The sequence below is a fragment of the Ambystoma mexicanum genome, chromosome 1q (assembly GCF_040938575.1).
Source record: "Ambystoma mexicanum isolate Mex_15411 chromosome 1q, UKY_AmexF1_1, whole genome shotgun sequence".
NCBI lineage: Eukaryota > Metazoa > Chordata > Amphibia > Caudata > Ambystomatidae > Ambystoma > Ambystoma mexicanum.
In genome coordinates this window covers 272,980,801-272,993,194 of record NC_090922.1, presented here as the reverse complement: position 1 = coordinate 272,993,194, position 12,394 = coordinate 272,980,801, and the positions used below count along the sequence as shown (strand labels likewise).

Sequence of the window (12,394 nt, the reverse complement as noted above, 5' to 3'; positions counted from 1 at the left end):
AACTACCTGTACAAATATACTTGGACCCAAGGAAAGATTGGCAGACTGCCATAGATGAGTACACATTACGTTTCTACTTAAAAGAGAATACATGCAAACAGAATATTCTTCCCAAAACAGATTCAGAAAAACACATTACCACTCTGGCAGAGATACACATGGAAGATGAGCAACCATGGGTTCACGTTGGTATAAATGATTATCTTAAAACAATAAAAGCCACTTTAGCGCTTGAACATGAAGTTCAGTCCCAGATCTCTCAGGTACGGGACAAGATGTGACACTTTCCCACGGTAGATGCATTGTCCGTGGCTCAGAACATACAGCTGGTCGAAGAGTTCAAAGAGCTTGGCGCTGGGCTGGTGGATGGTGCAGATGATGTTCCTGCCACCCTGCGCCAGGGCTTTCATCAATGACACAACCTGAAAACACGACGAGCTGTCCAAGCCACTGGTAGGTTCATCAAAGAACATGACCGGGGGGTTGTTCACCAGTTCTAGAGCAATGGCAAGTCGCTTCCGCTGCCCCCCAGATAGACACCCGGTCCTCGTGCTGGCACATGACAGCAAGCCCAGTGCAGTCAGAATCTCCTTTACCATTTCCTTCTTGCCTTCATGCTTTTCTTGCAGCTTCAGGTTAGCAGACACCATCATGGCCTCCTGCACGGTCAGGTGTGGCAGTAGCATGTCGTCCTGCATGATGTAACAGGACACTTTCCGGAAGGATCGCAAGTCGCGGGGCTGCCCGTTGATGAGCACCGATCCTTTCATGCCAGTCTCTCTGTATCCTGCCAGAATGTTCATCAAGGTGGATTTCCCAGCTCCGGAGGGCCCCATAATTGCCACAAGTTCGCTGCTGCCAAACTTTCCTGAGATTCCTTTCAGCAGCGTCTTGAACCCTTTCTTTTTCCACCAGGGCCCTTCTACTACTATATGTAAGAATATTTGAAAACAAAAAAAAAAAAAAAAAAAAAAAAAAAAAAAAAATATTTGAAAACAAAAAAAAAAAAAAAAAAAAAAAAATGCTACTTGTGCAGTAGTGCTGTACTCTGTGCTGTAACATGCCAAATATCCTTACACTTCCCGGTTCAGGGGTTTTTCGGTTTTACTTTGAACCATAACGTCCCTTTAACAACGTTTTTTCACTGAATTTCATAGGTTTTTAGTAGCGCAACTTAACCATAACGTCCCTTTAACAAAGTTTTTTTACTGAATTTCATAGGTTTTTAGTAACAAAACTTAACCATAACGTCCCTTTAACAAAGTTTTTTTACTGAATATTTACATACATAAGTATGTATATATATATTTGTGTGTGTTTTTGCAATGTAAATTGTCAACAAAAATCTTTATTTACTATTACATTCATGCAGCGTGAATTTGGAGTGAGCTGCTGTACTGATTACGGATTCCGATTAGTTCTATTGTACAAGCAGTGGTTCTCTGTATGATTTTTTCTTCAACAGGGCGCACTCTATAATTGCAATTTACCCTACAGGGGTCATGGTTGTGCTATGATTATTCTATCTCTACAACCATGCTTCTTCATGTATTGCTGCTCAACTCCTACCAACCTGTGACCTTCATTAATTTACCTGTCAAAAAACGGTGGCTTTAATTCAAGGCTGGTCTGTTTGGCGACTCCTTTGGATACCTAATTTTCAAATAGAACAGATTAGGATGTAAACCAGAAGGAAACAAAATCTTGTTTAATAGATATAATGTTGCAGGTCACTGGAGTACTACAGTGTAAAGCCTATCCCGTCAAATAGTAGAATTGAGACAGAAAAAGAATCCAGGACTCCGCGCCAATTGTCTATTTTGGAACTCGTGCTTTAATCATAAATTCATCACAGATATGCCCTTCCCGATAACACATGTTTCGGCTCAGCTGACCCTTTTTCAAATCAGGGCTAGATCTATATACATATATTCAGCCAAGTGTTTCCCCATTGATTAACAATATATTGTTAAAAAAATACAGACATACACCAACAGAACCATAGTTGAGGTTAATCCCATTCAATTGAAAACAACATTGATATTTTAGAAAATAACAACAAATCAATGATTCCCCAAAAGATACCAATGTTAAGGACAGAGATTACAGGTTGGTATTGGGGAGGATTGCAAAGGGAACGGAAAGAGAAGAGAAACCGGAACACAGGAAGAAGAGAAAATAGAGAAAGAACCATCAGTTACATTACACATTCTTATGCAAGTTGTCACCAAAGTATAACGTACTTGTATCTGTACTCCAAACAATACATAAAAGACCCAAAATGGGTGGTTTACCAGATGTGCTTCTAATGCTGGTTCAAAAAACTTTTGTTTGATTCATTTACATGGGTTTGATCCCATAGTCCATGTCTCTGCAAAGGATATATTACATTTACCCACTTTTGCTGTAACAAAAAGCCTTAGTACATCCATATTTTTAAAAAGATCACCTAATAGTGATTGGGACATATCTATTCATATTCCATATCCTTGCCTGTACATTATAATGTAAAATCATTGCTAGTGTTGTTCCCAATGTGATGTGATCATGTAACCGTGTTGGATCTGTGCGTGTCAAATAATAATAATATATTATAATTCCATAATAGTCACCATCGCATTTCACACGGAAACTAACGCTTACCATAACACCTTCTCCATCATACGCATCAGCTTTCCACAGAGTTCCACAAGCCGGTGCCATTTTTGTCAATGTTGTTATACACAATGTATACCGGTTGTCATGACTGCACCGTGTCTTCACAGGCAACACAGACGTGTCTGTGGACACAAGGCGCCATCTTGATATAGTGTTTTATTAGTAATTACTGAAAACCAGACTGTTATGTAACCTTGTATGTTCTTAGCAGAGGATATATATAAACCAAAGCAAATTCGTGATGATGTTGCTTACATTCTCATTTGTAGAAAATTAGTTATTAATTGGTAGAAATACAGTAACACCTATTCTATTATATTACCACGGTTATACCTGACTGCAAAAAATATTGCCAAATGGCACATGAGAACAAAAAGACCTTAGTAGATATATGGTTAGTGAAATTTATGTTTATCCAAGAAAAATCTCATCTTAATTACTTATTCTAGTTGATATTGTTATAACATTACCTAGTCCCTGTTGTCCACCGGTTGCCATGACCGCGCCGCGCCTTCATAGGCCATGCAGCTGTGTCCGTAGACGCGAGGCGCCATCTTGATATAGTGTTAGGAATGAATTATTAACGATATCACTTACATTCTCGTGTCACATTGATTATTAATTGATGCATATACAGTAACACCTATTTTATTGTATTACCACCATTATACCTGACTGCAAACACATTATTTTTAAAAACAAATGCTTAATGGCGCATAGTAAGAAAATGACATTAGCACATATATCCTAAGTAACATTTGTGTTATGAAAAATATTTTACATCTTTAAATATTTGACGTTCATGTTCCAAAACGGTTAAAGTTTGCTCAACATAGATTTTCCTACACCTACAGGAACGATGCCATTTCGTTGTCACTATTTAATCCATTCACCGTTGAGTTTAAACAGCAAATTAGTTGTGCGTCTGCTTGTAGTAATGCTTTGATCCTATCACCTCCTATTCTGTTCAAGGTGATATGTTGAAGTCCAATAAATCTAATGTTCGATTTCTCCTCCATTTGGTGCGAGGTTTGCCAGTGAGATGCTAATGGAAAAGAGAGATCCTGACTCCCAATCTTCGTCAGATGCTCCCTACTACTTGTCCGCAGTTCTCTTTTCGTACTCCCTATGTACACCTTACGACATACACAGACAATACCGTACACTACATACTTTGTTCTGCAATTTATGTCCTGCTTAATTTTGACAATTTTGTCATTGATGTCCTTAAACTCCTTGGTGTTTTCTTGTGCAAATTTGCACATAGAACATATGCCACATTTTCTGAAGCCGATGTCATCCATTTTCAACCTTGTTTGTTCTTTACTTTACTTGATGTCTGGTAATAGAGATGCGCTGACAGTTGTTTTCAAAGTATCCTCTCTTTTGTAAATCATTGATGGTTGGTCCCCCACGTATTTGTTAATATGTTCATGAAGTTTGAGCAGATGCCAGTGTTTCTGCAATGCTTTTTGTATTCTCTGGTGATCCACACTGAATTGTTTTATAAACATAACTTCCATTGATTTATCCAAGGTTAGTTTCAGATTAATTTGCAAAGTATCTTGCTGTTCTAATTGCTTAGTCTTCTCGTATGCTCTCTTCACACAATTCATTGGGTACCCCCTTTTATGAAGCGACTTCTCAAAAGTGCACACTCTTGTTCAAATTTTTCCTGTTCCTGACAGTTACGTCTCGCTCAAATGTACTCCCCCAGCGGAATATTATTGATGGTTGTTCGTTGATGACAGCTCCTCGCATTCAGGATGTAATTCACCTCCATCTGTTTTCTAAAAGTCCAGATTTTTAGTTTCTGGCCAGCCATATGTATCATAAGGTCCAAGAAATTAATTAAATTGGCATTACATTCCCCTAGAAATTCAATATCAAAGCAATTCCTGTTTAGTCGGTTCGTGAATTCCTGAAATTGTTCTTCAGTTCCTTCCGAAATGAGAAGGACATTGTCTATATAGCGCATCCACATTTTGATTTTGGTTCCGTAATCTGGGTCTTTATACACTACTTCCTCCTCTTGCATGCCCATGAAAAGGTTAGCCAGGACTAGGGCATATTTGGGGCCCATGGCTATCCCTTTCACCCAGCCAACACGTGTTTCGAGCATCTGCTCTTGCTCAGAGCTGTGATGTTGGTGGTTTTTCCCAAACTTGAAAAATTGCAACGACTAGTGCATGGATGTATCTAAATATAAGTTTTAATTTCTAGATATGTTCTGAAAAATACTCCTGAAATGTAATGCATACAAATCAACATCATTAGCATGTTATGACCAACTGCAGTACACTGCTAGTAGTCAGAGAAAACAAGCATGCATACAAGTCCACACCATGACACCCAGCAAAGCATCAGAGCTATGCAAGCAACATCTTACTTTTTTTCCCCACTTTCACCATTCCTTCACCTCTATCTTCTCTCTCTTTTACCCATTTCCTCACTCTGTATCCCTACTTTGGCTCAAAATCTTGGATTCATGTTGACTCCTCCCTCTCATTCTCATCCCATATTCCCTTTATCTCCTGCTCCTACTGATTTCAACTTTTCAATATCCATAAAGCCTCATGTTTCCTACCTTTTCATTCTTCCAAAATACTACTTTTGTCCTTAGTCTTCTCCCGCTCATCCTATTGTTCTTGCCTACTACTTGGTCTCCCTGCCTACGTCTTGCTCTGCTCTGTTTATCACTCTTCGTTCCTCGTTCTTTGCACTCTTTCTCCTCATGATTCTGTTTCTGCTGCTTTGTGTTCTCTTAGGTGGCTGACCTTTGGAGCCCCAACTTCTGTTGTCATTTTTCTGTTTAGTATTTTAACATTTTGACCGTTTTGCCCCCTCTATCTCTCTTCATTGCTCTCTTTTTATTCTTCTTCTTGTTCCCTTCACTCCCTGTTTCTCTTTCCTGTGATTATTCCACATCTTCCCTGTGCCTACTCTCATGTCTGTTCTTTATCCCTTATCCCACCTAATCACTGTAATGCCCTCCCTATTTCGATTCGATCTCTGACTTAATACTCTCTTTTCAAACCTCGACTAAAAGAGCATTTGCTTGCTAACTGATTTTACTGTCATATCCTATTGTTATACCGTTTTGACCTCTGTGAAGCGTTTAGGTGTTCAGCACTGTAAAAATAAAAAATACAAACATAAGCTTAACATAAATCTGCACGATCATCATAAACAACAGGAATTCCATACAGGCCAACACCCACAGCACATCAGGACCAACTACAAAACGTCCGAATAATATGCTAAGAATAAAATACTTGTAAAATAATTCAGCACAATAGCCAAAGACAAAAGGCAATAACAACAAGAACCAATTGGAATATTCGTACACACATCCTGCTCAGAATAAAAATACATCAATTGATTCATTCATCTTTTAAGCGTGCTTAATACCAGACACCAGTTTCTGAGCACAGAAATGATATGCAAATCTGTGTTGCTCTGCAATGTCTTGCTTCCAAGACAAACATGTTGCCCCTGAGCTATCCTCCCAGCCAATCATTACAGATGACAACAGGTACAAACAAGATGCACATACCATATCCGCTGGAGGTCTGGTGTGACTGATAAGCATGCTGCGGATGGGGATGCCCCAGCAAACACACATCATCACTAAAAGTAACCAGTGTGGTACAAAGGAATGCACCCACCAGGACAGCTAAATACACAGGGAGCAGTAAGTAAGGAGAGAAACGCAGAAGGACGGTATAGGCACTCATTCCTGCAGAATAGCAGACAGCGCAATAGCCACAAACAGCCCACTTACAACGCGAGCATACAATATGCTGAAATGTACACCAGAGTGCAAAATGTGTGGGGGCAAAAGGCGCGTACAAGCATGTATGCGGCCTTTTGCCCTCATGTTTTGCACTCCACTGTGCAAATGAAGTAAACGCCACCTGTCATGTATGCATGTCAGGCGGCATTTACAATGGATCCCTATGGAGTCTGCCTCATTTTTGCTGGTGCAAAAAGCCGGCAGACTCCATAGGATCGCAATGAAAATGCATGCTGGCACAAATGAAGGAGTATTTGTATGTGCCTTTCATTCTTTGGTCTCGTGCCGTAGGTATGTACATTAGGGAATCAAAATGCATGGCAAATAAGCAGAAATAGACCCCCATAATGGGCATTCTTAAAGTAAAGAAGTGTAAAATAAAAAAGTCAACCATAACCTAAATCAAACGCAGCACAAGACACACTCCCCTACTCTCTGCACTTCTGCCACTATAGCCACATTAAGCCAAAGTGGGCCACTCCCTCTATGGGAGGAATCTGACTAAAACATACACTGCAGTCACGTAGTCAAAGGTGTCCGAAAACGTGGTCTTGCACTGAATACCTGTGGATCCTGTGTGATCGACCCTTATAAAAGAGAGATACATTTGTTTTTTTGCAGTGTTTTATGTGGTGCGCCAACGAAAAAGATCGCACACAAAGTCTTAGGCTGAAAGCTCTCTTTAAGTCTTTGTAAATAACGGATGCCACTACTGCCCAAATTAATTGGTACTCTTTGACTCAAATGTGTGGTAATTAAAGGCCGAAAGTGTCCTGCCAGTATTCACATTCCAAATAGCTCTCTGGAGATCTAAATATATGTGCAGCCTTCCCCTTGGGAGGAACCACATTATGTAGTAGGGATACATGTTTTTCATCCTTCCGCAAAATAATCTGTCTGTGAATACCTGCTGAGTATGAATGCTGTAATGCTTGTAATACAGACACACCACTGCCCACTTGCCTCACTGAGCTCCTTCATTCACATACTAGTTCCAGCATGAAACGGATCCCTCCAATCATGTTCTGTGAATCCTAGTATTGGTGGTGCTTTTTAGTTTGCATTCCTGGACAGAAGGTACATGTAGGCCTGCCAGTACCAGAATGGAATATGCTAAGAGATTAAACTCCAGGGCGGTTCATTTCACGCACACCCTGGGAGAACTTGAGTACCTGCATTGTGAGTTCTGCACTGTCCAAAACTTAAACATATCCCAGATGGGCCTGTGTGTTTATGGCATCTACGTCTCATCATTGTTTGACAGGGACATGGGGCTTGCTGTTAGTTGCTCCTCCTGAGGCAGGCAGCCCTTGAGGGGTGTGTGACTGGATATTTCCTTATGTCACTCCTTCCTGGTAGTGGCCTTCCGTTCCTGGATCCACCTGAGCAAGGCTAGTTACATCGATGGTAGAATTCACTAGTTCCACTCCTTTCGCACCCTCATCTCTTGCCCTTCTTGGAACCATCTCCCAGTATTCCAGCAACGCCCTGATACTGGAGTCATTTCATTATTGTAATAATCCACAAGGCAGGCACAAATAGTTAAACGGAGAGAAGTAATTCAGACGTCTTGTCCTTAAAAAAAGTACTTGCCAGGGACTCTGAAAAAATAGGAATTTGGAAGCTTGCTGTATCTTTCACATATGCACACTCGAAGAAGTGGAAGGTGCTATGGCAGAACCTGCAGATTAATTCCCGACCCCCATAACGGATTGATCTTAAAGTGGGATACTGCCGGTACATTGTGTGGGCCACATACTCACCTCTAGATGCAAGCCATGCAAGTAGAGCAGAGTTCCTTTTAGCAATAGAAGGTAGCAGCGACACAAATAGAAAAACAAGAGCTCCAGTGTAAAACATTCAATACCACTCGGCCACATATAGGAACATGACAGCACAAAAAGCGCTGGCCCAAGGAGAGAGGTCCAACAAGTGTGGCGATTCCCAGCACATCATTTAAGTAGTCACATTGGACTTGTAATGCTTGTTAAATCTATGCCTCTTGTGGAAAAACAGACTCATGGGTTTTGGACTATGTTGGAGCGGTCGGCTGGCCATTCACTTGTGTACGAGCACGATACAAATATAATATCATGTCATATATCATTCATTTTACCTAAAGCTCACTTCCCACGTCACTTTCCTCAATAATGAGGTATCTTCCATTCCACGACAGACCATTTTTAAAGGCTATAATCCTCCTCCCCAAATATACTTGCCTAGGTCTTGCCTCGTCCTTCCCTTTCTTGGGCCAATAAGAGGGCTCCATTTAGTGCAGGCCTCCTGTCTATATATAGGCATATGGACCTGTCTGGATACCTTGGGCGAGGTGGAGGAGGTGAGTAAGGACACAAGGGAGGAGAGTTGAAGTAATGGATATACCATATGCTGCTAGTCATTAGCCATGCGGGCACACATCAGCAGCATTATGCCAAAACGTCACAGTGATAAAGACAATGTACAAAGTCACCCAGTGTGTCTCAATTCAGAAAATGCAGAATTACCTTCCTACCACCAAAAGTCTGACAAAGGGCATGCCTTGACCCACACATCCTCTGCACTGCAGGAATGTTGAAGGACATGCATGCTGTGCAAGTGGAAGAATGAATGGGATAAGCTCCCTGAGTTATTTACCCTATTGGATACCTGCACCCCTCCGTTACATGCGGGCTCCAATTGAAAGGATGCATGGACAATTTTCACTTGAGGTTGGAAGGTTGACGCTCCCCTGGCTGCTGACATTGATTTCATTAGGCACACACTCTCCTCCTCCCTGCTCCTTACTCATTATAAAACTCCTTCAATGACTGTAATACCACCTCATGGAAAACCAGGAGCTCTCAAATTAGGCGAAAACAATGTGGTATTTTATTTTCATCTGTCACTCGCTAACTGTCATTTGCTTGCACGATCTGAGGAAGGATAGCTCAGGGGCAACGTGTTTGTCTTGGAATCAAGACAACGCAGCACAACACAGGCTCGAATTTCGATTCCATGCTTAGAGAGCACTCGCTGGTATTCAGCGTGTTGTAAAAGAACAATTATAATAATTATAAATGAAATGTCTACAGAGGTGTGGTCATCAAGTCATGCTTCTTCATTTATATCCGGTTCAACAGGAGACAGCATGCACACGAGGTGAGGCTCACAGTACTTTACAGGAGATGGGCCTCTATGACCACTCCCTTCACCTCCACTTCATGCTCAATGCTTTTCTCCACTTGTGCATGTTTTCACACGCTCTGTATCTCGTCTTTGTCACCCCACGCGTCAAAGGATACAGGTACGTTGCTTGCCAGAGAGCGAGAGGACTAAACAGCATATATATCCTTCCTTGCAGGACATAATTAATAACGTTCTTAGTCACTCTGTTTTACGTGCTCTTGCGTGTTTCTTTGTGACCTTCTCTGTTGCTCAGGAGTTGCTTCAAAGGCTTCACTGGATGCGTCTCTGGCAGAGGATGGACAGTTGGGCTCTTCATGGGATTCATGTCCTACCAACAGTTCTGGATCTTCTTACACAGCGCATCTGCTTGTGGGTGTGCCGACCCATGAATTTCTGGTGTCAAGTCCTCCTCAGTGTGTAGTCTGGTCTAGTTCTTGTGTTCCAGTCTGTCCTCTCTTATTATGAACATTGCAACCCTTTCCACATTCTAATGCTTGCCATCTTCTGTAGTCACATAATCTGCACCAGACTCTTTCGCTTGTATTGGTCCACTTTATCTTGACGAGGCGTCTTCCTTTTTCTTTTTCAGTTTAATTTTCCCCTCTGTCCCCTGGTTGAACTGAGGGAGCAGTGGCAGCATTCTATGGCCCTCATTACGACCCTGGCGGAATTCGGAAAACGATGGCGGAAATGCAATACCGCCATCGAATAGCGCTCGGTGCGACTATGACCCGTCACCGCAAAGTACGAAGCCATTAGCGACACCGTAGTGAACGCCAACGCTAACTGCACCAAGCACGCGCGCGCGCGCCATGCCAAACCGCAAACACCACCATGGCGCAAGGGTACGCCAATTCCGACCCTAGCGGACATGTACCTAACGCCATGAAGCATGGCGGAATGTACCATTCCGCCATGGTGAGAAGTACGGCATCGCGAATCAACCGTAAACGGCCCCACTGAGTGCCTGTACACCGCTCCCTGCCCACAAAGTACAACTCCCCGTAGGTGCAATGAAGTCACAATGCAAACATTGAAATGTACAAGTCACCCATGCATGCCAACGAACAAAAGAAACACAACAGGGGCCAATGGGAGCTGCAGGGCACAGATGGCACGAATACAGAAGCCATCCCAATGGACATGACCACAGTCCCCCACCAAGAAACGCACGCAAACACAGGCACCTGTGACCAGCAATATTCCGAGAATCACATCATTCCACCAGTCCACCTGGCTGACCGGCATCTGTTACACAAAACCCAATCCCCCGCCCCTGAGCATGACAACATTCAAACTGTCATATTGGCAGCCCCCATCCCTGACCTCACGTGCTTCGTAGGCAAACGCGCCCAGTACAGTACCACGCAACTAAACTCCGAAGCTGGAACCCAATGCAGATCTCCCCACAATACATCGCCCCCCAAATAGGCATATGCCACATCACTTGCAAAGAAAAACGCTACACGGGCCAAATCAGAATAGAAATTTAATGCACATCAAAATCACCAAGCCCATACAGCCATCAGGCCATGAACTCCAAAACACTTTTCACCATTGTGTGCTGCATCCGCAAGAAATGACCAGCCACTACTTGTGTGACGCCCTGTTCCCTCATGGTACACAGAGCCACATTCACGTACAAAAAGGCAACATGGAAGCGCACACAACCGCAGGGCCGTCCCAATGGGGAGGCACTAGTCCAGCTGAAAGGCCGAAATGTTGCTCCGAGCCACCAGTACTGCGTAAGGGCATGTGGGCCATTGGCGATCGTCCCATAAGATCGTAATGCTGCTCCACTGATTAACACGAAGCAGCAGGTGTCGGGAGTAAAACCCATCTGCAGGAGTGGCATACAGATGGCAGTGGCAAAAGGGGAGGAGATACCTGTCAACCAAAAGAAAAGAAAAAGAACAGAATGGCCATCAGAACTACATTCCAACAACTCACTTCAATGATCACACTAAATCCACAGCCATATGCATGCTAGCCCACTCCAAAGGATCATCACCACCCCAAAACCACTTGCGACTCATAACCATCTATATCGAGGTGCAAACACCATCACAAACGAGTGTACCTGTGCATGCGTCTGTCAAAACAGAATCCATCAGATGGGAATGTTAACGTGCATGGACACAAGTGTCTGAGGGCGCGTCGAGACAGGGAGGGCTCAACAAGGCCAGATAGACGATGGTCCCACTATGGCAGCCCTGCATCACATAGCGTAGGGGAGGCGGATAGATCCCAAGAAGCCCTGTACATGGCAAACTCTGTATCAAATCACCTGCCCATGCATCCATCCATCATTCCCTCATCCCGGGATCAAAACGCCTGAATAATTACTCACATGACATTAGAAACATCCATTGAGTCTGTGCGTTATGCAGCCTGCAAAATCCACAGTGCCCCAGCCCGTAATTCCAGTGTCGTGAAGTAACATGTATTTGGGAACGGCCGGCCTCATCGGCCACGTAGCTATTGCGCATCCCAAACTATTCATATCAATCATTGCTTCCTCGCCATGGCCCCTGTCTCAAGGACATTGAACAATAGAACGTTATATTTGCAGTCAGACCTGTGGGCATCTCCTCGCCGCTAGCTGGAAACCGAAAGCGCCGCCCTTCGAATTCCTCATTTGCAACATCACGTCGAAAAGGCATCTGTGGCCGTTTGAAATCACTAATTATTCCATCGAGTGCGGCTGTGTGTGAAAATGGCAACTGCCTTCACCCACAAATGGGACGCCCCGCCCGTCGTTGCAACTCGGTACAG

The 12,394-nt window shown here is 43.1% G+C and overlaps 1 pseudogene; it reads right to left on the bottom strand.

Annotated features, from left to right (window-relative positions):
• Nucleotides 1-224: 224 nt before the first annotated feature.
• LOC138555258 (ATP-binding cassette sub-family G member 1 pseudogene) lies at nucleotides 225-917 on the bottom strand (annotated as a pseudogene).
• Between the last annotated feature and the right edge of the window lie 11,477 nt (nucleotides 918-12,394).